Consider the following 14,937-nt stretch of genomic DNA (forward strand, 5'->3'; position numbering starts at 1 on the left):
CTGGCGCTAGGAACCTAGACAGATAGCACAACACTAAAATGCAATCGTATCTGGGATGAAATGTAGCAGCAGTTTTAAACAGCTACTGCAACATTACAGGACAGCTGAAAGATACTACGTGTTCATAGTAGAGACTATCTAGCCTCATCTGTACAACACAAGCCACAGAACCTCACCCAGCAAATCCTATATCAAACCAGAAAATGCAAGTGGGTATTTAGGAAGGGAGGCACAATTAAATGGAATTTAGCCAGGATATTGTGGATGAATGCTCTGCTCTTTCAAAAAGTATCATGGAATCATTAATGATCACAAGTGGTAAGAACCTGAGTGTCACATCTCATCAAGAAGGTGGAATACAAAGGTCACCGGAATCTCTCAACTAAATTAGAGACTTGTATTACATAACTCTGTTTATATTTCAAAATTACTTTTAGTTGATATTACTCATTGCTGCAATTTCTTTAATGCATTTTATAACAAATTATGAAGGGTGTCTAAAATTTTATTCTATTATTTCAATTGATGTTTAAAGTGTCTTTATAATTCTGTTTGGCAAAATTGACTGCCCCTACCAGCTCTTTTAAGATCAGAGTGAATAAAAATGCCTTCCAGGTTCTGTATTTCAGAAGCCTGTGCAAATCTGTTTGCTTTTTAAGCCTTCTGTACTGTGGATATGGGATGAAGTTTGTCTCTAGTATCTACTGTGGATTTTTAAAATCCAGTTTCAAACTTGCTTTACGTTATTTTTTGTTTAAGGCTAACAATTTATTTAGCTTTTTAAAATCAGCAGGATTATTTAAAAGTCAGGCAATGTATTGGGGAACATGCCCATTGTGACTCCTTAAAGTGATTCAAGGTAGCTATGACATGGATTGTTTATCTTTCCAGCACCGGGATCTAGTTGTTCTCAGTTTCCCTTTTACCTTCAGTAGTGGAGCAATTTGTCTTTTGGACAAATCAAAATGTTCACTCCTTCTGAGAAAACCAAGAGTCCAAATGGATCTAAACACAGGTCCTTTTCTCTCACTTGACCACATCCCTCTTCCCAGTATCTGTATAGTCCAAAGGGGGCAGCCTCCCACTGTCTCTGGAGGTTCCAGCCTGGAGCTGAAACCTATAGTAAGCACACACACCAGTAGCCCATGAGGCTAGCCTGCTATATTGCATAATGTGTTTTCTTTATTGGTTTGATTGATTACATTGCTGTTATTTTCTTGGGGGGTTGTTTATATTGAATTCTAGTAAGTATTACTCTTAATATTTGGCTGTAACACAAGGAACCTACAGTCCTGTATGATTAGCTAGAGCAAGTTACAAAATGCTATCTTTTTGCATAGATAAATGGCCTACCGGTTACCCCTTTTGACTTTGGGGAACTGAATGGAGAACTGAACAGAGAACTGAATGTGTTTACCATAAGTCTGGAACAGACCAGTAACCACAAGGTACACCGCAGAACATGGAAGTCATGATTTAGGCCAAAGGTAATGGTTTGGGGGAAATGAGATAATCAATATTAATATGTATGAATTTATGTCATAATATGTTAGCCTATAGAGTAAATGTACCCAAAGATTTATCTGGGTGAGGAAATAAGATTTGGGCATGGTAGGTTGGGCCCTGATCAGGGCAGTGCTAGGACCCTATAAGCGGGCAAACAACTATGCTGGGTCCTTGTCACTCTTTTTATCTTCTGTTAAGCTATCAGCTCAGCTTTGGCAAAATAACTTAGCTACTCAACACTCGTATCTGATCTACCAACTTGGAGAGCCTGGACCATCGAATTCATCAGGCATGCCAGAGGCGAAGCTGGTCCTTTGTCTCCCACTACCAGGTCTCCAAGGAAGGGTGTGAGTATGCTAGTTTCAATAGTCTTAGAATAGAGATGTTACAACCATGAACCATAGAATTGTGTTACTTCTTTGTGACTGTGTTTTATATCTTTGATTATTCTTTCATTTGTTTTTAATAAAGATCTTGAAATTTTGGCATTGTCCTCAGTATAAGTGTCCTTGCCACACATGCCGAGGGTCCACTCATGACATTGAACTCCAAGTTCTCTAATCCTGTAGGCTGAATTGGACAAGAACCTAAATATCTTCTGGTCAGATCACTGGTGAGCCATAACAAACTAGCCCCAAAAAGAACAGGAATACTTGTGGCACCTTAGAGACTAACAGATTTATTTGAGCCAAGCTTTCGTGGGTTACAGCCCACTTCATCGGATGCATAGAATGTTCTTTGCATCCGATGAAGTGGGCTGTAACCCACGAAAGCTTGGCTCAAATAAATTTGTTAGTCTCTAAGGTGCCACAAGTATTCCTGGTTTTTTTGCAGATACAGACTAACACAGCTGCTACTCTGAAAACTAGCCCCATAAATTCAGGTCCAACACACCAGGCTTCAGGCTATACCCCTTCTGTTATTCCAGCAGGCCAAACAGTCCTCCTGTTTTCACCATCATACAGGGTTCACAAGGTCTTTTTTTTTTTTTACTCCACTGAACCACTTACCCCTTCCTAAGGTTCTTTCCTCTTCACAAGTCTTTTCCTAGCTGTTCAGCGAGGATGGCCACTCCAGGGCTTGCCTTTTTCCTGCTCACTCTTTCTTCTGTGAAAAGACCCACAATACATGTGGTTTCCCTGGATCTCTGCCCATTATGACAGAGCAGTTCCTTATATTTCTTGGGACTACTTCTCAGCATACCTTGCTGCAGCCTACAGCTACAAATCCCAGAATTTCCTTGTCCAGTACTGAGTTGGGTCCAGGACAATGCTTGGCCAATAATCTTATTTAAATGGCCAGAACCCTAGTACCTAATCCACAGCTCTTCCACACACACCCTCATTGATTTCAAAGGATAAATAATGACGAAAGAACTGAAAGATCAGATACAGATCCATTGTCAGACAAATAGTATAAAAGTGCCATTGAAGTCACCTTAAAGTAGATGCTATGAAGATAGCATGACACAAAAGAACATTTCAAATATATTTGTTATTTGTCCACCTGATCAAATAATCTTTCAAATAATATTTGATGAACAATGAACAATTGTTTCTGTATTCAATCAGCTTTCACAATAATGAATTTTAACTTGGAGATGCCACTGCTCAATAGTTGCTCAATGGAAAAAAAATAAATGAAAACATAATTAATAGCACAATGACTCAAGACAACATACCTAAATAATCCTAGAGATTGAACAAAACATGAATGACTCTGCATATTCAGCATCATAAGTGTTTTATTAATAAGTTAGAATGTGTGTTTTCTGTGTAAAAAGTGATCAGTGAATCTCCATAATAAGGGGTCAGTTCACGCCCTCCTACACTATTTCAGATGGGAACAGGCAGTTCTGTGAAGAGCCCCTCCCCAATAGTGAGGATGGCATTCACCCCGATCATGGCAGGAGATGTAGGTCCAGTTCCAATTCCCTCTAGATACCAGCAAGCCAGAACTTTCCACATGCAGGTTGGATGCTTGATGCCAGCTCTGGAAACCTGGCACTGTCCCTCTGCTCTGTGGCAGTGCCGCTCCATTGGAGCCACTGTACCATGTGCCAAGGGGTGGTTATACTGGAAGGAAGGGATAAAATGGGGCCCTCCACCCACACCACCTCCAAGTTCCCAGAATTTTTCAGGGGATTACACTATCCCAGGGAAACCAGGACCCAGGTTATGCCTCCCCTCCCATGTGGCCAAGGGGAACAACTGCAGAAAAACTACTCAGACTACAGCTAGTAGGAGCGGCTACAGAGATATCCAAAGCAGGGACCTTTGGAAATTCAGTGTCCTTCACAGTTTTGACTGGACATTCTCTGCCCTGTGCTGAGTAGCGGTTTGCTCCAACCCTCTCCCTTCCCCTGCATCAGTCTCTTCACCTCAGCTTCTACCCTCTTCTGCCCTTCCACTGACCCCTTCCTAAACAAACACATATACACAAACGTGGTCACTCACACACACACAATTAAAGCCATGGAAATGCTCTCACATTGTTCACTATGCTTGTGTGATCTACCCCTTCTCCCACCTTGTGTCTGTCTTGTCTATTTAGATTGTAAGCACTTTAGAGCAGGGACAGTACTATACTGTGCTTATATAGGGTCTAGCACAATAGGGCCCCTTTTTTGGCTGGCTGTTAGGCTCTACCCTATTAATAATAAATGATAAATAAATAAAAAATAAATAATAATGCCTCAGCTGGCCATGGATATCTTGGGTCCTGCAGAAAAGAGGCCCACATTTTCAGGTTGTACCTATGTATTCTGTGGAGTCTCGGGATCAGTAGGGGAGAAAATAAGTCACATCATCCCTATTCTTCCTAATGCTGGCTTCAGTGCTGTGCTCCCCAGCTCATCTCGTCCCAGTCCCCACTTCCACCTTCTGCAAAGGTCCCAGTCCAGCAGAGTACTCTGTACATAGCCCTAGGAAGGGGGTACACTGCCACAAAAGCAGCTGATTGTCCCTTCCTAGTAGGAGAAGTGAAATAGTTTAGAGAGGGTCCACTCTGTATCCCGATTTCAGGGGCACAAACTGGCTTAGGGTTATTAGGTTTTAGTGAAGTATTTCGGCTGCACAAAACCAAAAGGCTTCTGCTTCTAAAATTTTCCATGGCACTGGCCATTTCCTTCATCCTGACTCCTGTAAACATGCTCTTTCCAGAAGTGTCAGCCAAATGATGTCCACTCTCCTTTTGAACACGAGTCCCAGCTGGCTCACCGAATCAGTTTTCTAACAGCAGGCATTTCCCTACGGTTTCTGAAGATTTAGTCATACATTAGCTCTTTCACCTCAGTGTATTGTAGGAAAAGCAAGAAATATGGTAGATCACACATACACACACACAAAAAAGATCCAGCTATAAACTCACACCCAGCACGACCATAAAACTTGTCTTTAACGCTCCTTTAAAAAGCTAATGAGGCTATAAATAAAAATCTTGATTTGCACAACAGACTACCCTGGTTATTACAGTAAAACAGTCAAGGATATAATGACATTATAACAGTAGCTAATACACTAACATTTTTCTACCTATTAATATGGCTATTACATGAATATTTCTATTACAATTATCAGAATGGAATTACACCAAAGATAAATTTGGCTCATTATGTCCCTAAGCAGACAATAGCTTTAAAAAAGCTTTTAGGATTGTTTACCTTAGAAAGGAGATGACTAGGAAGGCGAACAATAAATGTACACAAAATAATAAATGGTATACAGAAGGAGATCAGGAGCTTCTCTTCTCCTTGTCACATAAAAACAACAACAAGGGGAAATTCTGTGAAACCAAAAAGGTAAGAAAGTCAAACTGATAACAAGAAAAAAAATGTTTTCACACAACATGTAATTGACCCGTGGAACTCATTGAGGCCAACGACTTGTACACTTGTATGGCTAGCAAGAATATCCAGAGTTATAATTATTAATTACAATACAATTTTTGGAAGGGAAGGGATATAAAACCTTGTGCTTTGGGGCTTAAGCCAATCTCTAACTCTTAGAGGTAAGGATGAAACCTATACGAGGAACAAATTTTTCCACATCTTCCTACTGCAGGGTTCTTACACGATCTTCTGAAACATCTGGCTCTGGCCAGTGTTGGAGACAGTTTGCCACTGTCGGAAGACAGGATACGGAGCTGGATGGACATGGATCTGACCCAGTATGGCCATTCGTATGTTCTTGTTCTACTGGATTGATCACTGATCCGATCCAGTATAGCAATGCCTATGCTCATTAACCTAGGCATAGTGAGCTGGAATTCTTCAATATATTGAATGGGCAAAATCAAGAAGAATTTCATTATGTGTTAATATTAACCAAGTGTTGAGGAATAGAGTAGTATCCTCTTAAATATTTTGTGAGCCCTCTACTGATACCCCCTGTGTTTTAGAAAGCACCAGAAACTCGTCAGCACAGCAGTGTTTTTTGTAGCTTAGTCTTGCATGTTTGTGAATATTTAGCAAACAGTTATCTTTGCTTTGTTCCATCTTCTCCATAGCATTGTCCCAGCAAAAGGAGCTATTCAAATGCACAGCCAATGATGTGGCAAACAGGCGACATGACAGGCAGCACTTCACTTGATAAAACATGAACTACAGTAAGAAGCTGCTAGACATTAGAGTAAGGCAAGAAGAAAACAAATTGAGAACAAAGCTAGTCCTTCGCCAAGGATTTTTATTCAGCGGGAACGCTGCACTCTTCAAATGAAGATGAAGGCTCTTAAATTAGCCTTTTCCCTTCCAAACCACCCACAAGGGATAGAAGAAGCAAAGCACAAACTATGCACATGAAAGAGGGAATTTAAGATTGTTTGTTTGTTGAGCACCATCCTAAGAGTGTGTTAGAAGAGGACAAAATTATTAATTGCAAATCCACAAATTTAGCTTCTTTCCCTGGTTACAAGTTGTCAATAAGCAGCCTACAAATACCTTACACTAGATTAATGTAACTTTTAGAATTGGGTGTCAGGTGTGAACTTGCATTTTTGAATTCAGAGTTTGGTTTCAGTTAATATTCACTTAAAATACATATGATACAGCTGTATAAAATGGACAATGTATAATTTACTTAGCACTGAATGTATTTGCTTAAGCATAATCCTCATCAAATGAGGATTGTAACTATGTGCTCCCCACCTGGGCATTAGTGCTGCAACTGGGAAGGAGTACCTTGTTGGGTATACTGCAGAGCTCTGATGAAGCACCATATTCTCCTACATTCCCTCCCTGTTCTGATTATCACATGTTGCCTTGTGTTTATATTTGAAATATTCTTCACCTGCTCTGTTCAGGATCAAGCCTGATGGGGCAGCTCCTCAGGAGGTTATAGAGCAATGCCCATTTACATCAGTTTTTGATCTCTCTTATCAACATGTTAGAAACATGCAGGAAATTATCCATAGTATCAAAAAGATGGTCATGTCATTCAGACACTGCTCTAGGGCTGGATTCCATGCTTTTTTACAGACTTACTATGCATCGTTGGGCTGCAAGTCATTTAGGCCCAGATTCTCAAAGGTTTTAATAGGAATTGGTCACTTAAATAACTTTAAGGATCTGGGCCTTAATCTCTGAGCTTCCATTCCCCATCTATAGTTTGAGGATAATTCTTCCATTCTCTCCCTGTTTTTATGTCTTGTCTATTTAACTGCAAGCTCTTTGTGACAGGGACAAGCTCTGAATAAGTGTTTGTACAGTGCCTTGTACCAGGAGATCCCATATTTGTTTGCGGACTGTAGGTATTAGTGTAAAATAAATAAGTTAAAAATGCAATAAAATAGTCCACATAAAGCAAAGGTTTTTTTTCCTCTGATCTTGTGATTATATTTAGGGATAAATGTTAGCAGAACACCTGGATAAGCTAGGAGATCAGACAGTGGTCAAGTTTCATCAGGCAAACACTCCCTTCTCTCTCAAAGAGAGAGACAAAGAACATGGGGGATTAGGAGCATAGAGAGGGAATGTTGTCACCACTGTAGGTTTTCTAATCTACCAGTCTTGGGAGGTTAAGTGGGGTTTAACTCAACACTGAGATGTCCAAGTGCCTGCTGTTTTTATATCATTCCCCCACCCCCGTGATAGGGTGGACTTGCTCCTACCTCTTTTCAAGCCCACAAACAGCTCAGGGACCTTTGCTGGTAAAACACCCTGTGTAGTTTATTTACAATGTTCATTTCCACTGCACTTATCCACTATACAGCCTTACAGCTACAGTCCTGTGGAGGCCTCAGCTCCCGAGGCAAGAAGGCAGGCACAGAGAGAGCACAAACAAGCTCACTTTCTCTTTTGCTTCCCCTTCTCATGGCCCTCCTGTGCCATTTGAATCACCTGCCTGATTAGCCTCTTAGTTCGCCTCAGCCCATCCCCAGCCATCCATTAGACACAGCTCTATCGGGTCTGCTCTACTGTAATTAGTTAGAGTTGCAATGACCAGAGTGCTGGCCCAGATGCTGCTGCCCAGCACTCTGTCACACCTTGTTCCCTCTCTTCATAGAAACTCCCCCACTGGTAAGGGAGAAGGGAACAAAGGGCTATCAGGCACAAGTTTGTTGTAATCATCATTCGTCCTGCCATCATACTCCCCTCAATGCTTTAGGGATTCCAAGTGCAAGCTACGACTAAATCAATCAGCATTTACTTGCAGCAGGTCTACTGATGAGTGAACTCCAACCCAATAAGACTTTGGGAGTAGTAATGATGACTCATGAGAGGAACATTTTTCTGGGCAATGAAGAGACAAAGAATGAACAGTCCTGGACACTGATGGATTTCTAAAAAGGCACACATTTAAGGGGCTAGTCACCTTTGCTGTCTCCCACTCCGACATCCCCATAGGGAATGGTCAGGAAAAAAAAATTGTACAAATGCAGACTTACATAGTTTCCAGGCACCTACAAGAGGATATAATGGTGTGCATGGGGATTTAAAAAAAAATTAGTCCATAATAGGACAAAAGGTTAGAAGGAAGTACATTTCTTGTTTGGCAGCAAAGGCAGAAAGTTTTCATTTGCATTAAGCCAGGATTCCATGTTATATTTATACATGGGCATCCCAGGTATTACTAAGTAGCTCCTGGTGACTAACACCTGAAAAGAGAAAGTGAATTTTTAACAGGACATTACTTCAGTTTTCAGAGGAAAAATAATCTTATTTCTGTGTGCACAGGTGTGCTCAGACACACCAGAAAATTGAAACCCAATTTAAAAGGCAATACTGGAAACAATTTGAGCAGGGTTCTGATGCTGCTATGGCTGAAATAACACAAGAAATGACTTTGCATTTTTCTGTTCAATCTATATGACTGAAGCTATCAGTATGGATTGAAGTGGAAAACACAAATTAAATTGTGTCATTGCAGCCAGAACATACTGAAATTATTTTCAACAATGCCATTTAAATAAAACAGCATGGGGGGGGCGGGGAAGGAAATCAAACCTACTTCTTAAATTTAGTATAACAGCAACATAAAGACCCTTTGCCAAATTCATCTTGGGTGTAACTGCATCAATTTTAATGTAGTTACACAGCAGGAGTGAGTTTATCCCTTTGCACATGAGACTTCAGTGGTAACTTTAGATATTTTATATAGTAGATCTGATTTTCAGCCCAAGCACAAGGAACACCTCAGGTAATTCATTAAGCTTTCATATGCACACCTTTATATCTCTGTATATATGCTTTTACACCGGCTTAAAGAGAGTACTCTTCTGTCAGAAAGTGATTTGAAAACAGATAGCGGCATATAACCATACAGAATTATGTATTTAAGTGGAATCATCATTATATATATAATTTCATGCCAGATGAAGAAATGCAATCCCAGGAGATGAGAAACTAACTCTCCGAGTAGACTTTGTTTAAACAAGGGAAATATTTGGGGTGAAATTCTGTTGGGGGATTGCATGGGTATGCATCAGTGCAGAATTTGGACCATGAGGAGTACAAATTTTATAATAAATTAGATAATTCAGTGTAAAAAGACTGCTAACGTACAGGCAAGGTTTAATTACAAGTGATTATTCCTAGACAGAAGGGCACATCTGTGCTTTAGTCATAGAAATAGTTCTACTGAAATCAATCACTACTCCCAGGAGTAAAGCAAAACAGGATTTGTCCCTTAAAAGTGAATCACTGCAATCCACCTAACAATCAAGAATTTTAAATGACGTGACATTCTATATGTATAACTTTATTCAGAAAAATTCTTGGACTTTTGGTTGACGTTGTTATTTCTGTTGTTGTTCATTGTGTGGTAATACTAACAGTTTGTTGAAATGGGGATGGTTAAAACTGGTTATAAAAATGCAAAAAAAAAATTATTCTTTCATGTCTTTACTTCACTAACTCTAGAGGTGACCTACTTCCACTAAGGAATCCGGTTTATGTGTTAATCAGAAGTAATTCATCTGAATCCAGATGTAGTTTCCACTCCATTTCACAGAAAGATAATAAAATCCCAGGGCCCTGTCTTCAGATTTCAGTCTAACTTGACATATGATATAGTGAGGCAAAATCTGCCCTATTACACCTGTGCAATCCCATTGACATCTTATTGTTGTCATTCTTCTCAGTCCTGTATTCTGTGTAGAAGCAGGTTGAATCCTCATCCAGTCAGGGGCTAGAGAGAGTCCTCGTGGGGAATAGGTACTCATGAGATAGCATCTCAGGATCAGATAATGGTCTTATGCTTCAGTGGCTGGGAAATGAGGTACTTAATGAGCCTTCTTTATATTGAACTTGTCTATTTTGTGTATTATTCAAGAGATGAAACTTCTGTGGCAGAGCAATCTGTGAGGTCAATGGGGTCACATAGGTCTAACTAGGGGGAGTTAATTTAGCCCAGTAGGTCTAATAAACTGATTCAACCACATTTAAACAACACAGAAAGGTAAATATTCAACGCACTATGGAGGAATCATGTGAGTAAATATTTAATGCAGGAAACACCCTTTTATTGCTTACGAAGGACACATTTCTGGTTATTTGATTTTGAAACATGATTCCCCATGTTAATAGGAATTGAAAATCCAAGTCCTGTGTACGCTACCGGAAATATACCCCTCATTCTTTTGCTATGTGGTAGATAGGGGCTTGTGTTTGATGGCAAGTGATTTTCATATCTTTTCAGTTCAGGTCAGTTCTATAATGTCAATATGTGGCTCTTCGTGCCATTTGTTCATTTTTAAATGATCTACTTTTTATCAAAACAAGCCTCCAGAGTGGTCCTGTTATCTATTGGTAAGAGCTGAGGACTTGTAGTATGGCTTCTGGATTATGCCCTCTATGCCAATAACTGCAGTGCAAAACATTTATATGCTTATTGTTCTACTGTTGTCCAAAGGTAAAAGCTAACAAAGACAGGCAGTCAAGCTCAATTTTAACAAAGTACTTGTTGGTGTCAGTTTAGCCAATATGCTGAGTCCCTAAGTCATTACTAAGGGCTGGTCTACATGGCACGTTACTGTGAAGCAAGCCAGGGTGTGAATATACAGCACACCTGCTTGCTGTAGCATCAAATGCTGCATGAATCCTGCTACAGCACAGTAAAGTCCCAACTTGCATCTTCACATATTACACTTCCACTGCACTGTAGCAAGGACCACACAGCGGGTGGATTCAGAGACATATTTATGGACTTGATCCTGCAAATACTTACACACTTTATGCACAGGAGTATTTCCACTGAGTTCAGCGGGATTGTTCACAGAAACAACCTTGGACTCTTATTTACCTTCAGGATTGGGGTCTGCATTTCTTTCTAAATTTTGGAATATTTTCCTTTTGAGATTTGCTCTGCCTTTAAGTAGGGAGGGAGTTTTTCTGGACAAGTGCAGCCCTGGCTGGCGTGCCCTCCAGCAGCAGCCCCCAGCGCAGCAGGTTTGTCTAGCCTCAGTTTCCCTTTTTGTTTGCCCATGAAAAGAGTTGGTCTTTTAGTGTTCAATACAAAGCCCACTTCTTGTTGTAATTTATTCATATACAGCAGTGCAGGACTTCCACAAACACCTTGTAATATAACCATTCTCCAATTCCCATAGTAATCATATCACGGAACAGCAGTATTCCATTCCCATCTCCAGGGATATCACCCACGTGACAGTGAATAGCAGCACTTTGTTCCCAGTTTCTTTTGCCCCTTAGCCAGGGCCTGCTCTCCAGGCCTCCCTGCCTGAGAGTGACTAGTTTCATAACTCTTCCACCCAAATCAGGTCCCCCATGAGACTGCAGAGTTCCACTCCCCTGGCCTCCTTGCCCAGGATGAGGGGGTCCCTACCTCTGCCTCCATGACCAACCCCTTGTCCCTGGGGTCTTCTCATAGTTCTTTATAGAGGTCTTTTCAGGAGGAAGAGCACACTGGCTAGTGTTTCACTCTTTCGGGAGTCCCTGCCTGTGAACCATATTCCTGTTCAGGGGCATCCACCTTCGCACAGCAATCATCTTGCTTTTCGGTTCAGCATCCCCGGGCCAAGCTCAGTCTTACCCTTTTGCCTAGCCTTATACTCATGAGAGGTCACTCAATTTTCACCAGAAGTTCTGTTCCAGCTCTCATCCAAACTCAGCTCTCTCCCAAGCAACTCTTACCAGCTCTCCCCCTTCTGCTTCCAGCCTCAGACAACTCTCACCCATGCTTTCTTTGTCTGACTCTCCAAGGTGCAGACAAGCCCTTTTAAGCCCAGCTGGGGGTCAGCTGACCAATCACAGGTACACCAGTCTCTAGCATTTTAAAAGGCCACTGTCACAGGATGACCACAAGTTATAATCAACTGCTTAAAAACTGTGAGCCAAGTCCTCAGCTGGTGTAAACTAGCATCACCCCCTTGGATGGAGCTATGTCACTTTACACTAGCTGCGGATCTGGCTCTTTGTAAATTCCGACATTGTGAGGTTACTACTAGTTCAGATTTTGATCTTCCTCAGATGTACAATCTCACACAATATCAAACACACCAAACAGAATTCACTTTCCAGCCTTTTTAATAAAAAAAATCACTTTTCATATGTCAAAGCCTTGCTGACTTTCTGGGCATACTACATACTTATGCATTCTTTTCCTGAAGGACTGAGTTAATTCGGGAGGTTTTTTGATTGTAGTTTTTTTAGTTTTATTGTCCTTTCTGTCAATTGGGTATGTTTTCTTTTTTCACAGTGATTTAAAATTTGTAGGGCTGTTGATTAATCACAGTTAATTCATGTGATTAACTCAAAAAAATTAATCATGATTAAAAAAATTAATCACAATTAATTGCAGTTTTAATCGCACTATTAAACAACAGAATACCAATTGAAATTTATTAAATATTTTGGATATTTTTCTACATTTTTATATATATTGTATTCTGTGTTGTAATTGAAATCAAAGTGTATATTATTTTAATTATTAATATTTGCAAAATGATAAACAAAAGAAATAGTATTTTTCAATTCACCTCATATAAGTGCTGTAGTACAATCTCTTTGTTGTGAAAGTGCAACTTACAAATGTAGAATTTTTTTGTTACATAACTGCACTCAAGAACAAAACAATGTAAAGCTTCAGAGCCTACAAGTCCACTCAGTCCTACTTCTTGTTCAGCCAATCACTAAGACAAACAAGTTTGTTTATACTTACAGGAGATATGCTCCCCTCTTCTTATTTATAATGTCACCAGAAAGTGAGAACAGGCATTTGCATGGCACTTTTGTAGCTGGCATTGCAAGGTCTTTACGTGCCAGATATGCTAAACATTTGTATGCCCCTTCACACTTTGGCCACCATTCCAGAGGACATGCTTCCATCCTGATGACGTTCGTTAAAAAAATAATGCGTTAATTAAATTTGTGACTGAACTCCTCGGAGGGAAATTGTATAACCCCTGTTTTTTTTTACCCTCACTCTGCCATATATTTCATGTTATAGCAGTCTTGGATGATGACCCAGCACATGTTATTCATCTTACTTTCAGTTGACATTGTAAACAAGAAGCGGGCAGCATTATCTCCTGCAAATGTAAAGAAGCTTGTTTGTCTTAGCGATTGGCTGAACAAGAAGTAGGACTGAGTGAACTTGCAGGCTCTAAAATTTTACATTGTTTTATTTTTGAATGCATTTTTGATATGTAATCCTACATTTGTAAGTTCAACTTTCATGATAAAGGGATTGCACTACAGTACTTGTATTAGATTAATTGAAAAATACTATTTCTTTTGGTTTTTTTACAGTGCAAATACTTGTAATCAAAAATAATTATAAAGTGAGCACTGTACACTTTGTATTCTATGTTGTAATTGAAATCAATATATTTGAAAATGTAGAAAACATCCAAAAATATTTAAATAAATGGTATTCTATTATTGCTTAACAGTGCGATTAATCATGAGATTAATTTTTTTAATAGCTTGACAGCCCTAACTTTTTGTCAAGGTCCAAATTTCTTGGTCAAACTATAGTCAAGGTCCAGACTCCAAAAAAAAAAAAAAATTAAAAACCCCAATAATGATAATAATAAGTAAATAAAAAGATTTCAGAGTTCATTCAAAAGCATTTGGCAGTCTGGATTTGACCTGTGGTCTGCCGATTGCCTATCCCTGCTCTAGCTTATAAAATACGCCATTCATTTATGTCTCCCTCCAGTGGCTGGCCCTCCTGAAGATGAGTCTTACTACCAACAACTAGCAAAGTTACTCCTTTAGTCCAAGTGATAGGGGCTTATGTGTTTAGTGCTCGAGGTCCAGGAACAGAATTCTCCCACTGCAGGACACATGTACCCACAACATGAGAAAAGTGCCTCTGTGTCCCATCCCTGCTAAGTCTGTATGTGTGCATTCAGAGGTAGACATATACCTAGAGATTATGATAGGCACATAATATTGCCTGCAAAAACAATATATTGATAGTTGAATACTTTGTAGCATTCTTTCTAATTGCATTGTTGCTTACAAGAAAGTAAATAAAGTTTGAGTTGAATTTGGCTTTTTTTCTAAATATGCTTAAGTCATACATTTTTCATAAAACTGTATGCCTGTGTTTCATATACTTCTTAAAACAAAGCCTATGCTTACATCTCAGAGGATGTTTTTCTCAAAGTTGAAAATCAGATTCTAAAGATCAGGAAAACAGAGTGCCCTTATTTTGTTAAAAGTACTAACTTATAGTCAGTCTCCACCTTCAATTTTATTTCAGCCTAGTTTTTCTACAGAAATAGAAACAGATTATTACAAAATTCATCTTTTTTACTCGAGGGATTCGTTGATCCTTACAAAAAGGGGAATAAAGACCTGGACATTAGTACAATAAGGCTGTTAAAGTTTTTTTTTTTTTAGCAAAATATAAGAGGTATTACACAGCATGACCCTTCTTACCATTAAAGTGATACAAAAGATTTCCCATAATTCCCCATTACCTTCTCTGTCCAAAACAAAACTGATCCAACCAAAGAGCTGTGGGTTAT

Source organism: Chelonia mydas, chromosome 3 (assembly GCF_015237465.2).
Source record: "Chelonia mydas isolate rCheMyd1 chromosome 3, rCheMyd1.pri.v2, whole genome shotgun sequence".
NCBI lineage: Eukaryota > Metazoa > Chordata > Testudines > Cheloniidae > Chelonia > Chelonia mydas.